Source organism: Stegostoma tigrinum, chromosome 38 (genome assembly GCF_030684315.1).
Source record: "Stegostoma tigrinum isolate sSteTig4 chromosome 38, sSteTig4.hap1, whole genome shotgun sequence".
Classification (NCBI taxonomy): domain Eukaryota; kingdom Metazoa; phylum Chordata; class Chondrichthyes; order Orectolobiformes; family Stegostomatidae; genus Stegostoma; species Stegostoma tigrinum.
The window spans coordinates 11,516,272-11,536,368 of record NC_081391.1 but is presented as its reverse complement, the minus strand read 5'-3'; the positions used below and the strand labels follow the sequence as shown (position 1 = coordinate 11,536,368).

The 20,097-nt window shown below is 41.3% G+C and overlaps 1 protein-coding gene across 7 annotated transcripts in view; it reads left to right on the top strand.

Moving 5' to 3' along the window:
* The window catches only part of LOC125447318 (protein phosphatase 1 regulatory subunit 29-like), a 400,071-nt gene that overhangs the window by 29,125 nt on the left and 350,849 nt on the right, over positions 1 to 20,097 (top strand). Inside the window, exon 1 of one of the 7 annotated variants that reach the window (XM_059640616.1) lies at positions 13,775 to 13,846. The exons of the other annotated variants lie outside the window; for them this stretch is intronic. The gene's annotated coding sequence lies outside the window, so the exon portion shown is untranslated. Of the gene's footprint in view, positions 1 to 13,774; positions 13,847 to 20,097 lie in introns of those variants that run through there. 7 annotated transcript variants of the gene reach the window in all.

Sequence of the window (20,097 nt, the reverse complement as noted above, 5' to 3'; positions counted from 1 at the left end):
CATTGATAACTTAGTGTCTAAGGTACAGTATTCTACCTGACTGTGAGTCCAGGTTTTAGCAGCCTTGAATGTGCAGGAGAATTATATCCTGCAATACCATTGTTTAATCAATTAGAGTAGGAGAAGGTTCATTGACCCTTGATTGAGGTGCAAGAACATTTAGGTTGCTGTACTTGGGGCTTAGAAACGACAGGAGTAGAACTGGTGGAGATCATATTGTCAATGAAACAAAGAGTTAGAAAAAAATGCAGCGGCTAGCTGTAAGCTAGCACAGAACAAGATTACCTCTAAGATACACAAGTATTTTCTTGTACTCTGTCCAGGAGTTTGATTGAGGTGCTAGATAAGGGAACTGTATCTAAATTTTGAGACCTAGCAAACTCCTCTGTTGCTATTAATAGAGACATTGACTGATTTTGTTTAAGATCCTTAACACCTCCATTCTAATAGCACACAGAGGAATTTATTATGAACATTGTAATATCACACTGCTATGAATTTTAATAAGTTACCTGCCCATCAGAATTTCTGTGAAGACTGAGGGATGGAAAAGATAGGTTGAAGAATATGGCTTGTGGTGTGCCTGGCTGACTCAGCATGAGGTCAGCCTGATAAATAGATACCGCAAAAGATTGCAGTAGGCTAAAAGCAACTGCCAAGTGATAAACCCTGATTCCTGGTGTCACAAGAACCAGAAAAACAACAATTTACAGTCGGCTCTCTGATGAAGGGTCTAGGCCCGAAACGTCAGCTTTTGTGCTCCTGAGATGCTGCTTGGCCTGCTGTGTTCATCCAGCCTCACATTTTATTAACTTACAGTCACTGGCAATTCAGTACTTGGACATTGGGGGAAAAATGCTGCTGAAGCTTTTCATGTTGCATTTGTCAGGACAAATGTAAGAATGTCAAATTTTGTAGGAAGAACATATTCAACCTTTTAACCATTAAAAAGAATTGCTTGGGGCAATTGTTAGCAGTGAATGAGCTAATCACAGTTGACTTGCCAACCAGTTAACATCCTTTCCTCCTGTAGAATAAGTTGTGATTGCTTGAAATTTGGAATTCTTGCATTTGTCCTGATGAGTGCAGAGACAAAAAGCTTCAACAACATGTCTCTCTTCAGCAACAACATTTTGCAGTTTATACAGCACCTTTAATGTAATAAAATGTCACAAGCATCATCACTGAAGCAAAATGAAGCAAAATATGAGAGTGAGTCATGTGAGGACATATTCGCTCAGATAACTACAAACATCAGTCAAACAGATGTTGAGAAATGTTTTAAAACTGGGAAATGAAGTTGAGAGTTACTGAGGATATTAAAACCGTGAATAACCCTGAAAGCCAGAATTAGAGGACAGCGGTATCTCACAGAGTTAAAATGCTTGGGCAATTGCAGAAAGAGATAGAGAGAGAGCGTGAAGGATGAGGCCAAAAAGGGAATTGAAAGCCAGAATGAGAACTTTAAAAATCAAGACATTCGTTCCTCAGCAAGCAATGTTTGTCAGCAAGCACATGGCTGTGTTCCAGAAATGGAAGCTGTTTTGTAGTGCAAGATGTGTGGTGTTTTTCTCTCCTCTTTAACAGTGGATAAGGGGTTACTGCCAGTTCTGTTTGGGGATCGGGTTTGACATGGAGGGGTGGCTTCTGGGAAGATACCATGCAACACAAGCTGAGGAGCTCTAAGTACATCTCACCAAATGGACTTTCATTTAGTGTACCTGTGCACATAGAATTCCCTATTTTCAGATATTATTCTTTTCAGCACCACTACTTTATCTGTCACCTTCACTCATGGTGAGGCTTTTTTTAGACTCACCAGGAGTGAAGGGCATTTAGCAATTTAACAAAGATGCATTTTAGCACAGAGCAAATATTGTATTTCTCCATTAGGGGATGACATATAAAAACACTGGATAACAGGATCTTCAATTCTTAATGCGGTGTACCTGCACAGAGCAAAGTGTATTTCAGGGTAAGCAGTCAGACGAATCCAACTTACCACCTCTTGCCTTCCTTGTCTTCAACAAATGTTCTGGATTTCAACCTGGAAATGGATGCCCATTGATGTTGCATGTTTCACTTCTTTACTTAGAACCTCAGTCAAATAAGTACTTTAGAAATGTAGTCCCTATAGTTTCTGGATCCTCAGAAAGTAAGGAGCCATGGCATCATGGAAAGTTTGGCTGTCTGTCTACAGAATTAGCTACCCAATAGAAGACAGAGGATGGTAGTAGTTGGATAGCCTCGGTGACCAGTGGTGTTCCACGGGATCTGTTCTGGGACCTCTGGCTCTTTTTGATCTTTATAAATGACTTGGATGAGGAAATGGAAAGGGTGGGTTAGTAAGTTTGCCAATGACACTAAGGTTGGTAGAGTTGTGGACAGCGTGGAGGGCTGTTATACGTTGCAACGGGGCAATGACAGGATGCAGAGCTGGGCAAAGAAGTAGCAGATGGAATTCAACCCAAAAAAGTGTGAATTGATTCACTTTGGAAGGTCAAATTTGAATGCAGAATACAGGGTTAATGGCAGGATTCTTGGCAGCGCGGAAGAACAGAGGGATCTGGGGGCCCACGTCTCTAGATCTCTCAAAGTTGCCACCCAAGTTGATAGGGTTGTAAAGAAGGCATATGATGTGTTGCCTTTCATTGGCAGGGGAATTGAGTTTAAGAGCTGCTAGGTTAGGCTGCAGCTCTATAAAACCCTGGTTAGACCACACTTGGAAAATTGTGTTTAGTTCTGGTCACCTCATTATAGGAAGGATGTGGCAGCTTTAGAGAGGGTGCAGAGTACGCTGCCTACAGTGGTGGGCAGGTCGTATGAGGAAATGTTGAGGGAGCTAGGGGTTTTCTCATTGTAGTGAAGGATGAGAGGTGACTTGATAGAGGTGTAGAAGATGATGAGAGGCATAGATAGAGTGGATAGCTGGAGACTTTTTCCCAGGGCGGAAATGACTATGATGAGGGGGCATAATTTTAAGATGATTGGAGGAAAGTATAGGGGAGATGTCAGAGGTAGGTTCTTTGCAGAAAGAGTGGCGAGTGCTGCCGGCGGTGGTAGCAGAGTCAGATACATTAGGGACATTCGGATATCTTGGATAGGTACATGGATGATAGTAAAATGTAGGGTATGCAGGGTAGTTTGATCTTAGAGTAGGATAATAGGTTAGCACAACACTGTGGGCTGAAGAGCCTGTAGTGTGCTGTACTGTTCTATGTTCTATGTTCTCTGTTGAAGTGAGCATGACTTCAGCAGCTGATTTGTATAAAGCAAACTCCCACAAGGTTAAATAAAGACGGAGGGAATGAGAGTAAGGAGTGGACCTTTGGCCCCTCAAGCTTGCTTTGCCATTCAGTAAGATCATTGTTGATCTGACTGTGGCATTAACTGTCAGCTACCCACCACCAACCACCTCCTGTTCTGACCACTGGTTCCCTTGTCAGTCAAAAATCTGGCTAAGTTGATGTTGGATATATTTGATTGACTAGTGTGCAGCACCCTCTGTGGAAGAGAATTCTGAAGCATAACAGAACTCTCAGAGAAGACATCCTTCCTCAAATCTGACTTCAATGGGAGAGTCCCTATTTGGAAAGAATCATGAGTCTTCGGAACTCTCTTTGTCAGAAGATGGTGGAAGTCAGGTCCTTGAATATTTTTAAGGCAGAGGAAGGTAAATTCTTGTTCAGCGAGGGGTTGAAAAGTTATCAGCACAGGCAAGGATGAGGATTTGAGGTTACAAACAGATCAACCATGATCTTATTGAATGGTAGAACAGGCTTGAGGGACTGAGTGGCCTACTCCTTCATTGTATGATCATGTGAAACTGTGCCCACTTGTCTGCCTATCCCAACAAATGGAGTTATCCACTGAAATTCTCTGCTCTCAAATCCATTCATGAATCATATATATCACAGAATCACAGACTTTTTACAGCACACGGGGAGGACACTCAGCCTATCATGTCTGCATGGCCTCTCCAAAAAAGCAGTGCATCTAGTGCACAGTATCCACTTTCATTCCATAACAATGCACATTGTTCCTTTCCAGATAATATTCCAACTCCCTGTCATATGCCTCAAAGTAACCTGCCTCCACCACATTTACACACTGGCAATTCTGGAAGTTAATCACGCAGAGTCAACAGTTTTCAGTTTCTGTCTCAATTGCTTCTTTTGGCAGTTACCTTAATTCTGCACCCTCTTGTACTCAATCCTTCCACCAATGACAGAAACATTCCTATGATTTCTCTGTCCCAACCTTTTTGTTTTATACATTTGTGGAATGTGGGCATCGCTGGCTGGGCCAGCATTTATTGCCTGTCCCTCGTTGCACTTGAGAAGGTCATGGTGAGCTGCCTTCTTGAAGCACTGCAGTCTACGTCTGAGAGTTGACCCACAATGCTATTAGGGAGGAATTCCAGGATTTTGATCTCTGTTCTCTTCAAAGAAAGTGGTCCCAACCTTTCAAACGTATTCATGAAACTGTTTCAATCAGACCAGTTCTCATTCTTCTAAATTCCATTGAGTACAGACCCAAGCTGCTCAACCTTTCCCGCTATGAGAGAAGGACCAGTAATCTGTTTCCAAATGGTTTTGTTAGAAGGATAAATACAGTGATGTGCCACGCAGGTCACACTTTCATTCTGTAGTCCACCTTGAACCTATCGCCCTTTATTTCTACAGTCACGCAACTTAGCCCTTCCCTTTACAAGACAGGGAGAATCTATTGTTCCACAGTTATGTAACTTAGAATCATTACCATGATTACAAAAATCATTCTTACAGACAGGTGACGCAGATGGCACATAATGAAAAGATTGATCCTTCTGTTTCACATTTGGAAATGGGGAGGGGGCCATTGAAAAGCGAAGACCCTTGCTGGAGGAGCTGAGACATGAATGCAAAAGTAAAGTTAGTTGAAATCTCTTAAAATACACAGAAGATATAATTTTGACCAGCGCTGTGAGTGCTTCAGATTTGTGTATTCATAGATTATAATTTCAAGTACAAAACTCCAGTATTTAAGCATTCCCTCAAGAAATTATGTCTAAGAAATAGCTTTTGATATGTGTTGTGTTGAATGTCAGTTATAAAATTCTCATTAAAGATTATCAAATTTCAGCAAACTGTGGTATGTCCCAAATGGGCTTTGTGGCCTATATAAGGGATTGCAATGTGGCTGGGTAAAGCACTGCTTTCAACCATTCTCCTCTAGGACCTGCGTTAGAATCTAGACAAGAGTATATGGATGAAGGTCTCAGTTATCTCTCTTTTCTTTTCTACCCACTAACTGCAAGTCCAACATGAGCTAACCCTATCTAGTACCAAGCTCAGTGGAGTCTGCAGCACTTGAATTGATGGACTGAATGGCCTACTTCCACAGTGCAGGGAATCTATGAGTGGAATCTATGAGCTTTGAGATGCAGAGGGATCTTGCTGACCTAGTGCATAAATCACAAAAGCTACAATGCAGGTACAGCAAATAATTAGGAAAGCTAATGGAATGTTATCATTTATTACAAGGGGAATACAAAAGTAAGCAGTTCATACTTCAGTTATACAGGCCCTGAAATCACACCTGGAGTGCTATGCAATATATTGGTTCCCTTTAAACGGAAAGATGTAAATAGACTGGAGACAGCTCAGAGGTGTACCAGATTAACCTGGAGAGAGAGTGTTATGAGGCAAGGTTGAATAGGCTAGACGTGTATCTGCTGGAGTTGAGAAGACTCGATTGAAACATAATTATACTGAGGGGTCTCAACAGGGTGTATATGAGAATTTCCTTTTGTGAGAAAATATAGAATTATGCATAATGGTTTGAAAATAAGGGGTCGCTCATTTAGAACAGAGATAAGTTGTATTTCCATGAGAGGATATGAGTCTTTGGAATTCCCTTCCTCAAAATGCAGTGAATGCAGGTTAAAATGAGACAGCCATGATCTTATTAAATGCTGTAACACATTCAAGAGGCTGTATATTGCTTCTAATGCATACATTTGCTTGTTATTAGACTGTGTGCCGCATCTGACGTAGCAATGTTTCGTGTTGACGCTGAGGCTGAATTTTCATTTCCAGGTCCCATACTTGCTGTCAGGTTGAAGTATGGGTTGACATCAATTTAGATCCAAGCCGGTCGGTGAGACAGAAAACCAAGACATATTTCTTTGTGGATAGAGTTTATTGACTATTCAGTCTTACAGCTCCTTCCTCCCACAGCCCCAACTATTCCCCATTGAACCTATCCATTGATCAAATAATTGATCAATTAACCCCAATCACCTGCTTGACTACCTGCAATATTAACACTTAAAATCCACAAATTGCTGATGCCAGGACTCAGAGGGTAATTTTCAAGCGAGTGACTAATTTAGTAGTTTCCTCCAGGAGCCTCACACCATTAACCAGTGTTGGGGTGGGGAGGGGTGCTTTGTATATGGGGAGGGGCAGCACTTGGGTCTGGACAGAAATAATAGGCAGCCACACTGTTTGAGGTGGGAGCTGCCCATTGGGGTAGCAGACTCAAAAGCACTTCAGTTAAATGTAAAAAGATTACACTTAAAATTAGGGATAATAAGGTGTAGAGCTGGATGAACACAGCAGGCCAAGCAGCATCAGGGGAGTGTGAAGGCTGATGTTTTGGGCCTAGACCCCTGTTCCTGTTCCTCTGATGCTGCTCGGCCTGCTGCGTTCATCCAGCTCTACACCTTGTTATCTCAGATTCTCCAGCATCGGCAGCTCTGCTATCTCTGAAACACTTAAAATTAAGTTTAGCTATACAAAGTAGCCAATGGTACCAGTCCATCACGGTTGAGTGGATCATGCGTTTGGAAAGTACTGTTGAAGGAGCCACAGTGTATCTTGTATATCGTGTGCAGTGCTGCCACTGTGCACATAAAGGAGTGATAGAATGTCGAAGCTGATCGAGGGGCTGTCAATTAAGTGGGCTGCTTTGTCCTGGATAGTGTCAACCTTCTTGAGTGTTGTTAAAGCTGCACTCATCCAGGTAAGTAGGGACTACTCCACCACACTTTTGAATTGTGCATTGCAGATGGTGGACCCAGACTGGGGAAGTCAGGAGATGAGTTACTCGCTACAGAATTCCAGGCTCCTTAGCTTCTCCTGTAGCCACAGCATTTATACAGCTGATTCAGTTCAGTTTGTGGTAAGTAGTGATTCCTAGGATGTTGTTAGTGGGGCATTCAGTTGCAGGATGTCAAGAGAGGGTGATTAGATTGTCTCTTGTTAGAGATAGTTATTGCCTGGCATTTGTGTGACACACAGTGTGACAATGGGACTCCTTCCCAAGTTGAAATGGTACATCTGAAATGTGGGCTGAGACATGCAAAATAATCATTTGAATGAGTGAATTGCTATCAACACTTGTCGCCCCACACTGATGGGAACATGTAAAGAAAGTGACCACCAGGCATTTTTCACTCATTCATTCCTAATACTATGCAGCGATCTTATGCTTTGCGGCCTCCACACAATCTCCCCCTTGAATCAGAACCTCAAAAAAAGAGAAGAAAATTGGAGTCAAAACTTTTTCTTTGTGGAAAGGGTTTATTGACTACTAAGTCTTACAGCTCCTTCCATGCACCAGTCCCATCTGTTTCCTCTTGATGTCTCTAGTCAATTCAAGATAACATACCCTACATTATACAGCCAGCAAAGAAGTGGTCGCCTTATCATAGATTTCTGCTCAACTCTGTTTTATGTGCTGTAGTAGTGTGAGCAGAACTGAGCGATGTAGCCACATTCTGAGTTGGTGCACAGTTGGATTAATAATCCCCTTAAATCAGTAGATTTTGTAGGATGCCAAGTTATTTTCTGTCACACCACAGCCACGCTTATGTGACTGCAAGGATTTCTTTGTGCACAATAAAATGATGCATTAAACAGTGCTGTTGAGAATATAAAGCCATGCATTTTTACTTTTACTGTCGCAAGCCCAGAATATTTTGCATATCTAATGTAGATATGCAAGACTTTGCACCTGGAAAATTTCAGATGCCATGCTTAAGATGCAGGCCAGTGTTTAATTGGACTTACTGATAATAACTTCTTATTGACTGGGTGCTTTCAGTGCAGTCAATAGTCAGATCTAAATTCTTTACTTTCCCATTCTTGCTTGTGGATGAATCAACATTGTTTAATTATTTTATGTTTCCTATTCCACTTAGTATTCCCTTTAAGTTTACCTCAATAACCCTATACAAGAGATTTTGCTTTCTAAGGGATACCGGGAAACATAACAGATCTCCTTATCTGAGGAAGGATAAGAAACGTAGAAGTGTAGAAAATGGGTACAGAAGTAGGCCATTTAGCCCTACAAGCCTGCACCACCATTCAACGTGGTCATGTCTGATCATGCAATCTCAGTATCCCACACCCGCCCTCTCTCCATATCCCTTGATCTCTACAGCCACAAGGGCCATTTCCAGCTCTCCCTTGAATATATCTAACAAACTGGTGCCAGCAGCTTTCTGTGGTAGCGCATTCCACAGGTTCACAACTCTCTGAGTGAAGAAATTCTTCCTCATCTCTGTCCTGAATGTTTTATCCCTTATTCTTAGGCTGTGACCCCTAGTTCTGGACTTCCCCAACATTGGGAACATACTTCCCGTATCTAACCTTTACAGTCCCATCAGGATTTTATATGTTTCTGTGTGATTCTGCTCATTCTTCTAAATCCAGTGAGTGCAAGCCCAGTTAACACAGTGTTTCTTCATATGTCAGGATGTTCTTACAATGGAGGGAATGCAGAACGGGTTTACCAGACTGATTCCTTGGATGGCAGGAGTGACATGAGGAAAGATTGAATTAGTTAGGATTATATTCTGTGGATTTTAGAAGAATGAGGGGGTTCTGTTAGAAACCTAGAAAATTCCAACTGGACTAGACAGGGTAGACGGAGGAAGGATATTCCCAATGACACAGCAGTCCGCATCTAGGAATCATAGTTTAAGGATATGGGATGGACCATTTAGGGCTACGGGGAAATTTCTTCACCCCCAGGTGGTGAGTTTATGAAATTCACTACCGGGGAAAGCGGTTGAGGCCAAAACCTTGTATGATTTCAAGAAGGAGTTTGATATACACCTGGGGCTAACAGGATCAAAGAATGTGGGGGAAAAGCAGGAACAGGCTACTGTACAAAACTCTGGTGCGGCCACACTTGGAGTATTACGTACAGTTCAGGCCGCTGCATTATAGGAAGGACGTGGAAGCCTTGGAAAGGGTGCAGAGGAGAGTTACCAGATGTTGCCTGGTATGGAAGGAAGGTCTTATGAGGAAAGGCTGAGGGACTTGAGGCTGTTTTCGTTAGAGAGAAGAAGGTTAAGAGGTGACTTAATAGAAGCATACACGATGATCAGAGGATTAGATAGGGTGGACAGTGAGAGCCTTTTTCTTCAGATGGTGATAGCTAGCATGAGGGGTCATAGCTTTAAACTGAGGGGTGATAGATATAGGACAGATGTCAGAGGTAGGTTCTTTATTCAGAGAATAGTAAGGGTGTGGAATGCCCTGCCAACTTTAAGGGCATTCAAATAGTCATTGGATAAACATATGGATGATAATGGAATAGTGTAGGTTAGATGGGCTTCAGATTGGTTTCACAGGTTGACGCAACATCGAGGGCTGAAGGGCCTGTAGTGCGCTGTAGTGTTCTATGTTCTATATACTGCACAAAATATTTACTGACCAAGAGGGTAGTCAGAGGACACAGTACAACAAAAGACACTAGTAATGCTACCCTGCATCAAAAATATATCAGAAACAACAACCAGACTCCCTAGACACGTAAGATCATGACTGCACACAAACCTACATCAACGCTGCGTCAAATGCTATCAAAGACTAAAGACTCCATACCGACAGTAAACAGGACTAACGTGATATACAGAATCCCATGCAGCGGGTGCAATAAACATTACATTGAACAAATGGGGAGGGAAGTGGCGACCAGGATACATGAACACCAGCTGGCAGTAAAAAGACACTAACAATATTCACCTGTCTCAATATGCACGGACAATGAGAGTCAACAGTTCGACCGGAACAAAGCGATTATACTGGATCAAATAATAGACATGCAAGGGAATTTCTGGAGGTCTCGTTCTTAACACGAGACTCCATTAACAAACATGTAGAGACCGTATACAGACTGCAGCTAAAAAGACAGAGCCGGAAGTGACAAGACCCCCCACACTAGAGGATTATATAAATTTGGAATGGAGCAGAACACCAACACTTCGATTACCAATTGCACTGATGATGTTGCCTAGAATGGTAATGAAATGTCTACACACCACAAAACAACCAGCTCAGGAAGCAAACAACATGAGGCTGTTGAGATGGATGATTAGATATGACCATGAGTAATGGCAAAATAGGCTCAAAGGGCTGAATGACCTACTGCTGCTTTTATTTTCTTTGTTTCTATATCTTCTTGTAGAGCAACAGCTGACTTGAGTTGAAAGACAGTAGTAATGAGTACCACAGACCCCTTTATAACACAGCGAGTATGTTTTTCTCTTATAGATGTAGATGTTGCTGGCTAGGCTAGCATTACTTGCCTTTGCGAAGGTGGTTGCAAGATGCCTTCTTAAGCCACTACAGTCCTTGGGATGTAGGTCCACCCACAGTGCTGTCAGGGAGAGAATTCCAGGATTTTAACCCAGTGACAGTGAAGGAACAGCGAGTTTAAGGAAGCTTAGTGTGCATTACCATTCTAGAACGATGAAACTAAATGTGCTGAGAGCATTTCAACTCAACGCAATCCCTTAATTGCTAAATAAAGATGTGTAGCTCTAACTTTTGCCTTTTGAGTATCTATAATTTTGTATTTCCATTGGTGACCATGGCTCCTATCTACTTAGATACTCAGGTTGAAAATTTCCCCACACTCTTAACCTCTTAACTAGCTTTCTACCTTTCAGATCCTCTGACTAAGCATTTGGACTTTTCTGTAATATCTCTTTTTGTAGTTCGGAGTGATTTATACTGCTCCTGAGAGGTACCCTGAGCATGTTTTATTGCATTAAAAAAGCAATGTAAATGCAGGTCATTGTTCATCTTGTTGTCAAAAGCAGGAAGTCCACGTTTACAGACCATGTAGATAAGAACCTTGGGTTCTCATGGCCGTATGTTAAGTTTAAATAAATGTTCTCGTTTAGTTTATGTCTCAAACTGTAAGCTGATCTCCTTGAGGTTGTCTTATATTTTTTCATGGGATCTAGGCGTTATAGGCAAAGTCAGCATTTGTTAGCAGTGCCTCATTGCCCTGAAACTAAGGATTGTCAGCTATTTCAGAACCTAGGTCATTGGTGAGGCTATGATGCAATAGTAATGTGACTTGACCAGCAATCTGGAGTCTCAGTTAATGTGCTGAGACATGGGTTAAAATTCAACCATGGCAGATAGCAAAATTAGAATTCACCTTTTTATGTCAGGGAAAAACCAGCCTAAGGGCAAGCAATAAACTTGCATTATGGTACAGTTACAACATTTATAAAACATTTGGATAAGTATATGAATAGGAAAGGTTTGGAAGGATATGGGCCAAATGCAGGCAAGTGGGATGGTTTAGTTTGGAAACATGGTTGGCATGGACTAGTTGGATTGAAGGGTATGTATCTGTGCTCCATGACTCTATGATTGTTCCAAATACCCAGCTGGTGCACTAATGTTCTCTGGGGTAATGAAATCTGTTGTTCCTTACCTGGGTCTGGCCTACATGTTACTTCAGACCCACAACAATATGATGATGCTTAACTAATGTCAAGATATTTTTATTTTTCTGTATTTTTGACTGTTGGAAAATAATTGTTTTAAAACCAAGGATTACTGCAGTTTGTAAATGAAATGACCTAACACTTTTTATAAGTACCATTTACACAGCAGCTCGTTCAACTAGGACTTAAAGTGTAGTTTGAAGATGAGCTAGAGCCAAAGGGTGTGTACAATAGAAATTCAGTTGGCAAGAAGTACCTGATTGGTCTGTTGTTAAGTTATTGATAACATATCATTCTGCCTGACAATACATAAGTGATTGGCTGAGGCTGTGAACAAAATAGGGAGAAGCCATTGATTTTCTACCACTTAGGAGCTCTCTCTTCTTTGCAGTAAATCACACCTATACCATGAATAAAACCCATTTATTCTTCCTTCAACAGTTTTGACAAATAAACCAGAGGTCTTTAAGTGTGATAATAAAATGTGAGGCTGGATGAACACAGCAGGCCAAGCAGCATCTCAGGAGCACAAAAGCTGACGTTTCGGGCCTAGACCCTTCATCAGAGAGGGGGATGGGGGGAGGGAACTGGAATAAATAGGGAGAGAGGGGGAGGCGGACCGAAGATGGAGAGTAAAGAAGATAGGTGGAGAGGGTGTAGGTGGGGAGGTAGGGAGGGGTTAAGTGTGAGCCAGTTGCCCTGTGCTCCTGCAAGCTAGGGAAGCATCGGAGAAGGAAGACTGAGAAACAACATTCTGACCAGCGCAAGAACCATCTCAGCGGATCCTGTGAATTGAGTCCAGTGAACTGCTTTCTCAGTTTTCCCTCTGTCTATAATACCCACGTTTTTTCCCTATTTGTGTCGGTCTGTGTGTGTGTAAGAAGGAGTATAGAAAGGTTTGGAAATTTACCCAGTAGTTATATGTCATTGGGCCATAATTGTTTACCTATAGCTAGAATCTGTTTATTTTTGACAAACAGTAATTCTTGTCAAGTGCAGAAACCTGGTCTGTGCTTTCTGTCAACCTGGGACTGAAAGTCAGGTAAGTTGGGGAATTCTGTGCACGCTTTCATTTTTGTGACTTCGGAGTGTTACCACAAGGACGTGTAACACTGATCTCTGAAAGGGCCGTTGCAAACCAATCAGTTCAAGGGCATTTAGTGATGGGCACATGGTAATGAATGCTTGCCTAGCCAGTGATGTCCACATCCCACGACTGAACCTTAAAAATGTCCAAACTTGTTTGGTATCCAGGCAATTTTTATCCACAGCAACATCACTCAAACAGTGTTTGGTCTTTATGAAATTGCAGATGATGGGACTTTGCACCTTGCTTTTGATTGCTGGCTTTTCTGCATCACAACAATGCCTCTACTTCAAAGGCCCTCACTGTCTATAAAACACAGCAAGATATTCTGAGATAATGAAGCGTGAAGCTGCTATACAAGTGCAAATTCTTTCTTCTTGTTAATGCCTCTCTGCTTAACTTACTCTCTTCAATTCCTTCTGTTACCCTGCTCTCCAATATCTTCCAAATCTGTTTTTTTTCTCTATTTGGCATCCACCCAATACTTTCTCTTATTTCTCTGTGTTTGTCCTTGTCATTTAAGTGTATAATGTGAGAATGTAGAAATAGTGGTAGGAGTGTTGATTCTTTAAATTTGCTGTACCATTCAGTATGTTCATGGCTGATTTTATAACTTGATTCTACCTTCTTGCATATTCCCACATTCTTTCTAACCATCTTTATTGTGAATAAAGTCAATGACCATCCATAACCCTCTGGGTTAGAGAATTCCAAAGAGCCGCCCTTTGGGTGAAGGAATCTCTCCTTGTTTGCACCTAAATTATCAACATGTTATTTTGAGACTGTGTCCTGCGCTCTTGTTTCCCATGGTTGGAGAATTTCAAACACGGGATATGGTTTTCAGCATCTCTCCTGTCGAGCCCTTTAAGATTTTTACCGTTCAACAAGATTATTGTGCATTGAATACAGATGTGGACGCATTTAACCTTTTCTCTTATCCCAGGAATCAGGTTTTTATGATCAAAACTGTACTCAACACTCTTAGTGTGAACTCACCAAGGTCCTGTTCAATTACGGTAAGACTTCTTTACTCTTAAGCATGATCCTTCTGTAATCAGATTTAATTTACCAAGGGAGGCAATGGACTGGTGATATTGTTGCTGGATTGTTAATTCAGTGACCGCACTTCACCGCCCCACCACCCCGCCAAGGTTCCAATCAGCAGATGGCGGATTTTGAATTTGATACACATCTGGAATTAAAGTCTAATAATGGCCATGAAGTGATTATTTGGGGAAAAGAAAGCCCATCTGGTTCACTAATATTCTTCAGGGAAAGAAACTTCCGTCTTTTCTGGTCTGGCCTGTACGTTACTCCAGACCCACAACATGTGATTGACTCTTAACTGCTGTCTGGGCAATTAGGGATGGGGAATAAATGCTGGCCTAGCCAATGATGCCCTCATCCTGTGAAATGAATATAAAAAAATTGCTTTCATTATTTTCAATTCAATTCACCATTCTTTCAACTTTTTAATAAGTAAAATAAGTTGCCTTTCTACTACAGTTATACATTTAGGACATGGCTGCAATCTAGTTAAAGTAAATTTGCCAATGATTAACTTTTGCCAGAGAAGTTCCTTTCTTATGACATAAATGTGTATACACATCCACAGATTTAACTTGGACGTACTTCCTCCTGGAATTTTTTTTTCTGCCTGCCATTCTGGGAAGTGACAACCAACTGAGGAGCTGAGAAAGTTTAATGTTCGATCTGTTCTGTTTCCTTTTTTCAATACACTCATCCTCAGCTGTGATAGATTGTCTAAATTGTTCTCTCTCCCCGATCTCACACCATTACCCTCTGGAGGTTAACAACTTAAGCTTTCCATCTGCCAGCATGTATTAAAATATTTAAATACCTCAAATGATTGCAGCCACTAATCACACGACTTACTGTCTCACCAACCTCCCCCTCTCAACTTCTTCCTGTTTCTAGGATACAATACAGGCAATGAGAGGAGTAAAACTTGGCAAACGATATGAAATCTAGCTTTTAGAAATGTGAATATTAATTATTGGTAACTGGAGTTATTGTTAACTCATGGGGGAGGCAATGGCCTAGTGATATTATCGCTGGACAGTTAATCCAGAGACCCAGATAACATTCTGGGGACCCAGGTTCAAATCCCATCACGGCAGGTGGTGGAATTTGAATTCAATAAAAGTATCTGGAAATTAAGAATCTAATGATGACCATGAACCCATAATCAGAAAAACACATCAGAGATAATGGGGACTGCAGATGCTGGAGATTCCAAGATAATAAAATGTGAGGCTGGATGAACACAGCAGGCCAAGCAGCATCTCAGGAGCACAAAAGCTGACGTTTCGGGCCTAGACCCTTCATCAGAGCTCTGATGAAGGGTCTAGGCCCGAAACGTCAGCTTTTGTGCTCCTGAGATGCTGCTTGGCCTGCTGTGTTCATCCAGCCTCACATTTTATTATATCAGAAAAACACATCTGGTTTACTAATGTCCTTTAGGGAAGGAAATCTGCCATCCTTACCCGGTCTGGCCTACCTGTGACTCCCAACCCACAGCAATGTGGTTGACTCTTAGCTGCCCTCTGGGCAATTAGGAATGGGCAATAAATGCTGCCTGGTCAGTGATGCCCTCATCCTATGAATGAATAAAAGGAAAGAAAATCCTTCAGAATTGATAAAATAACATTCTTCAGTCTAACTCTCTAAAATAGCTAAAGACTTTGCATTTATTTCAAAATCTGCTTCTCGAAATCAGTCTTGATTCTCATCTAGACCATTATTCATCCCATATTCCATGGACGGTTTAGTTGGCTCAGCAACTGCTAAGATACGTGTCTGGAAAACTATTCATTCTGTCCTAATATAAACATACATACCTCACACTTCATACCTCACACTCTGTAACACAGAAACAATTTTTTTTGTGTCACACTTAAGCTAATGCATAAAAAAACACAGAATGGAACACTTTTTTTCTGTCTGGAAGATCTGGTAATTTGGAAACAGCTGCCAAACTACAGTTCTCCTTTCCCACTAATCAACAATGACAACAACACCAGCTTACAATTATATCGTGCATTTAACATAGCAAAACGCCTCAAGATGCTAAACAAGAACTGGTTGTCAACAAAGAGATTTTTGTGAAGCTGACTCATGGAAGGAGATCTGAGGATGAATGTCCAAGTGCTTTTTTTGAGTTTAGGGCTAAGAGAAAAGGAGAGGTTTAAGGAGGGAATTCCAGAGCTTAGGACCAAAGCAGCACAAGGCATAGTTGCCTATGGTAGAGCATTAAATTCAGGGATGCCTAAGGGGCCAGAATTGGAAGGGTGCAGTTATCTCCATCAACTTCGAACTAATCTCAATATGCCATAGACTCACAGAATCATATTGCACGTAAACAGATCCTTCGGCCTAACACATCCATGCTGACCAGGCTTCCTAAACTGAAGTATTCCTATTTGCCTGTGGTGGCCTGTTTTCTATCCATGTACCTGTCCAAATGTCTTTTAAAAGTTGCAATTGGACTCACTTGCATGAATTCCTCTGTCAGCTCGTTCTGTAAATATGCCACCCTCTGTGAGAAAAAGTTGCCGTTCAGGTCTGTTTTAAATCTTTTCCCTCTCAACTGAAACCTATGCCCTCTAGTTTTGGATTTCCCTATCCTGTGGAAAAGACCTTGGCTATTCACCTCACCCATGCCCCTTCACCCTATCTACACTCCAGATTCATAGAATCATAGAATCCCTACAGGGGGGAACCAGGCCATTCAGCCCACCAAGCTCACACCGACCCACCATCCTACTGTATCCCTGTAACCCTGCGTTTCCCATAGCTAACCTTCGCATCCCTGAACTCTATTTGCAATTCAGCATGGCCAATCCACCTAAACTTCACGTTTGGACTGTGGGATGAAACAGAACACCATGAGGAAATCCACACAGACTCGTGGAGAATGTATAAACTCCACACAGACAGTTGCTCGAGGGTGGAATCAAACCTGGCTCCCTGGTGGTGTGAGGCAGCAGTGCTGACCACTGAGCCACAGTGCCATCCTTATCGTGATGTACTACAGCAGTAAGGCATTCTGGTTTTAATGACATAAATGGTCTCTATAAATGCTGTTGCAGGTCAGCGCTAACACATGCATTATTCAGTTGTAAGGTCATTGTTAGTATTCTTAGATCTGAGTTGAGCTACAGGCTTAAGGTCCAACTGGACCCAGGAGTGAATATTCCAGGCTGCGACACCACTGATGGAGTACTCTAATAAGGCAGAAAATGGCAGATGCTGGCGACCTTAACCAAACACAGAGAATGCTGGAGAAACTCTTCAGGTCTGGCAACATCTGTGGAGATAGAAACAGAATTAATGTTTTGAATCTGGATATTTCATCTTCAGAACTGGACAATACTTATCCCTCAATCAGCATCTCAAAAAGCAGATTATCTGATCTTTATCACATTGTTGCTACTCGGAGCTTCCAGGATGCTGATTGGTTGCATTGTTGCCCAATTTACAACAGCGACCACTGTACTTCAAAAAATACGTAACTGGCTGTAAAGTGTTCTGTGATGTCAAAGACATATGTAGCTGTGCAGTTATTGACTGCATTGTGGAGGTGGGTGGCTTGTTAGGCAGTTTTCTTTTCTTTTTGGTGTTCAAGTTTCATTCTGGAATTCAAACCTAAACATCTAACCTAGCATTCCCACGTAGTAGTGAGGCTTGATCCATCTCTCAGGTTTATTTCAAAGATCCCATGATACCAATGTAAAACTGAGTTCTGAAGAAACTCAGCATGTCTGACAGCATCTGTGGAGAGAAAAACGAGGTAAAGAATTCATGTTAAATATGATTCTTCTTTAAAACTGAAAGATCGCAAGCTAGTATTTTAAGTGAAGAGTGGTGTAGTAATTGTAATGAGGTCAGCCAGGTGGATCTCATAGAATATGAGATCCCTGATTGGGGCTGTTAGTCTGGACCAATCAGGGAACTTTGGCTGAAAGATAAAAACAGGATCATCAAAGGCTCTGTTCATTCTTAGAGCTGATTCTGAAGGAGTTGGATTGATGTCAAGGACTCTCCTCATGCAAATAAAAGGTGATTTGGTGATAGGAGATCTGGCCTCCCTGGAGTTACTTCAAGTGGGAGTGTTCTTGTATTATAAAGTTCAGATTATCTGGAGCTTTTTCATATTACTGTTTCTGGGATCTTGCTTCATATAAATTGGATGCTACACTCTCTACTTTATAACAGTAACCACACTTTTAAAAAAAAGTACTCCTTTGGCTGTAAAGCATTTTTGACATTCTGAGATCGCAAAGACAAACTTATAAATGCAATTCTTTTACATTACCAACTATGACCATACTGTATATGTGCTTCGTTCTATGTGAATAGAATAAATCTAAAGAGCTGTGGATGCTGTACATCAGGAACAAAAACAGAAGTTCCCGGAAAAGCTCAGCAGGTCTGGCAGCATCTGTGGAGAAAATAATTGGAGATAACATTTTGGATCCGGTGACCCATCCTTAGAACTGAAGAAGGGTCCCAACCCTAAACGTCAGATATCCTGCTCCTGTAATGCTGCCTGGCCTGCTGTGTTCCTCTGTTACTCACAATTCCATTTGAGGTGTGATTACCCAGTGTTCCTAGGGAATTACCCAGAGGCCTAAGCAGGAGAAGTTTCCAGACCCTGACTTTAATTTTCAGTCTGCGCTGGGAAGCCGTTTGAGAAGGAAGCATGCATCAAGCTCTGGAGTGCTGAGTCTTTCAATGGAGTAAGATGTGCTAAGCAGTGTACCTTAAAAAGGACTTTAAAGTAATGATATTATCTTAGGATAAATAGTTATTGTTATTCACGGATCAAACTGTTGGCATACAGTTAGTGGAAAAGAAGTGGTTGAGTTTTTTAAAGTCCTTTTTTAAAAAAAGAAGAGGCTAAAAGCTGTGTCAGATAGAATAGACTGAAAGGATGCTATGTTAGGAGCGTAAAATAAAAATTAAGAACAAAGTACCTACATTTCCAACAAATGAAGTGAAATTTGAATTATTTCAAGTATTAAGAAAAAAATAGAAAATATTCTCTCTCCCTGAGCTGGACCGGGCCTTGCTAGATGTACAACACTAGATATTCTTACAGTTGTAACAATGTTTGTAAGCTGTACCGAGTTGTATTGAATTTGACAGTTGTTGTTTAGGTTCAAACTATAAAGAGTTTGTGGATTGTTTCTACTCTTGTTTAAAAATCTTTAGTTATAGTGGAATGGCGTGTTTTTTTCCCCCTTTTTTACTGTAGCGAGTAGATATTGGAAGGTAGAATAAATGACGTCCTTTGGACGTTCATAGTTGCATGAAAGTTTTATATCAATCATTTACAGAATAAAAGCTTCGTTCTTGGATGTAGAATTGACAATTCAGCAGATGCATTACTTTGGAAATGACTTAATAGCATCAGTACTAGGACTAGAATTGAGGCCTTATACAATTGCCTGCAAGAGTTTCTATGCAGATTGACATAATTATCCCCAGCGCCTTCTTTGGAATCTTGATGTTCTCCCTAGAACACACTGCCTTGAGTCGGTGCAATCAGTACTACACACAATATAAAGAGAGAAAATCCTGGAAATAATCAACTGGTCAGGGAGCATCTATGGAAAGAAACAAAATTGAAATTGCAGGACAATAATAGTAATCCTTTCTGGAATCATCTCCAATTTTTTGCTGTTGTGTTGTCATACCATCTACAAGATTCATTGCAGAAATTTGTCGTGGTCCCTTTGACAATGCCTTCCAGATCAGTGAACTCTACCACCTAGGATGACAAGGGAAGAAGATGCATTGACACATTACCACCTGCAGATTCCCCTCTAAGTTACACACCATACTGAGTTGGAAATACATGGCTGTCCCTTTAGTGTTACTGGGTCAAAATCCTGGAACTCCCTTCCTAATGGCATTGTACACCAAATAGACTGCAATACTTCAAGAAGGCAGCTCACCACTATCTTCTTGAGGATAATTAGGGACCTAGTCAATAATACCCACATCTCATGAGTGAATAAAACAAAGAATTAAAGAGAAGTGGTTATTTGGTAGTCCAGAACTTGAATATTGCTGTTAAAGGAGATGAGCTGTTGAAGCTTTTTGCCTTTCACCTCTTGGGACAAGCATAGGCAAGCCAAATTCTAAAGGGAAGAGCAATTTACATTTGAGAAACAGGGTGCTGATTGGTAGGCAAGTGGTCTCCAAATATTAAAGGCATTGCCACATAGAATGCACCAGG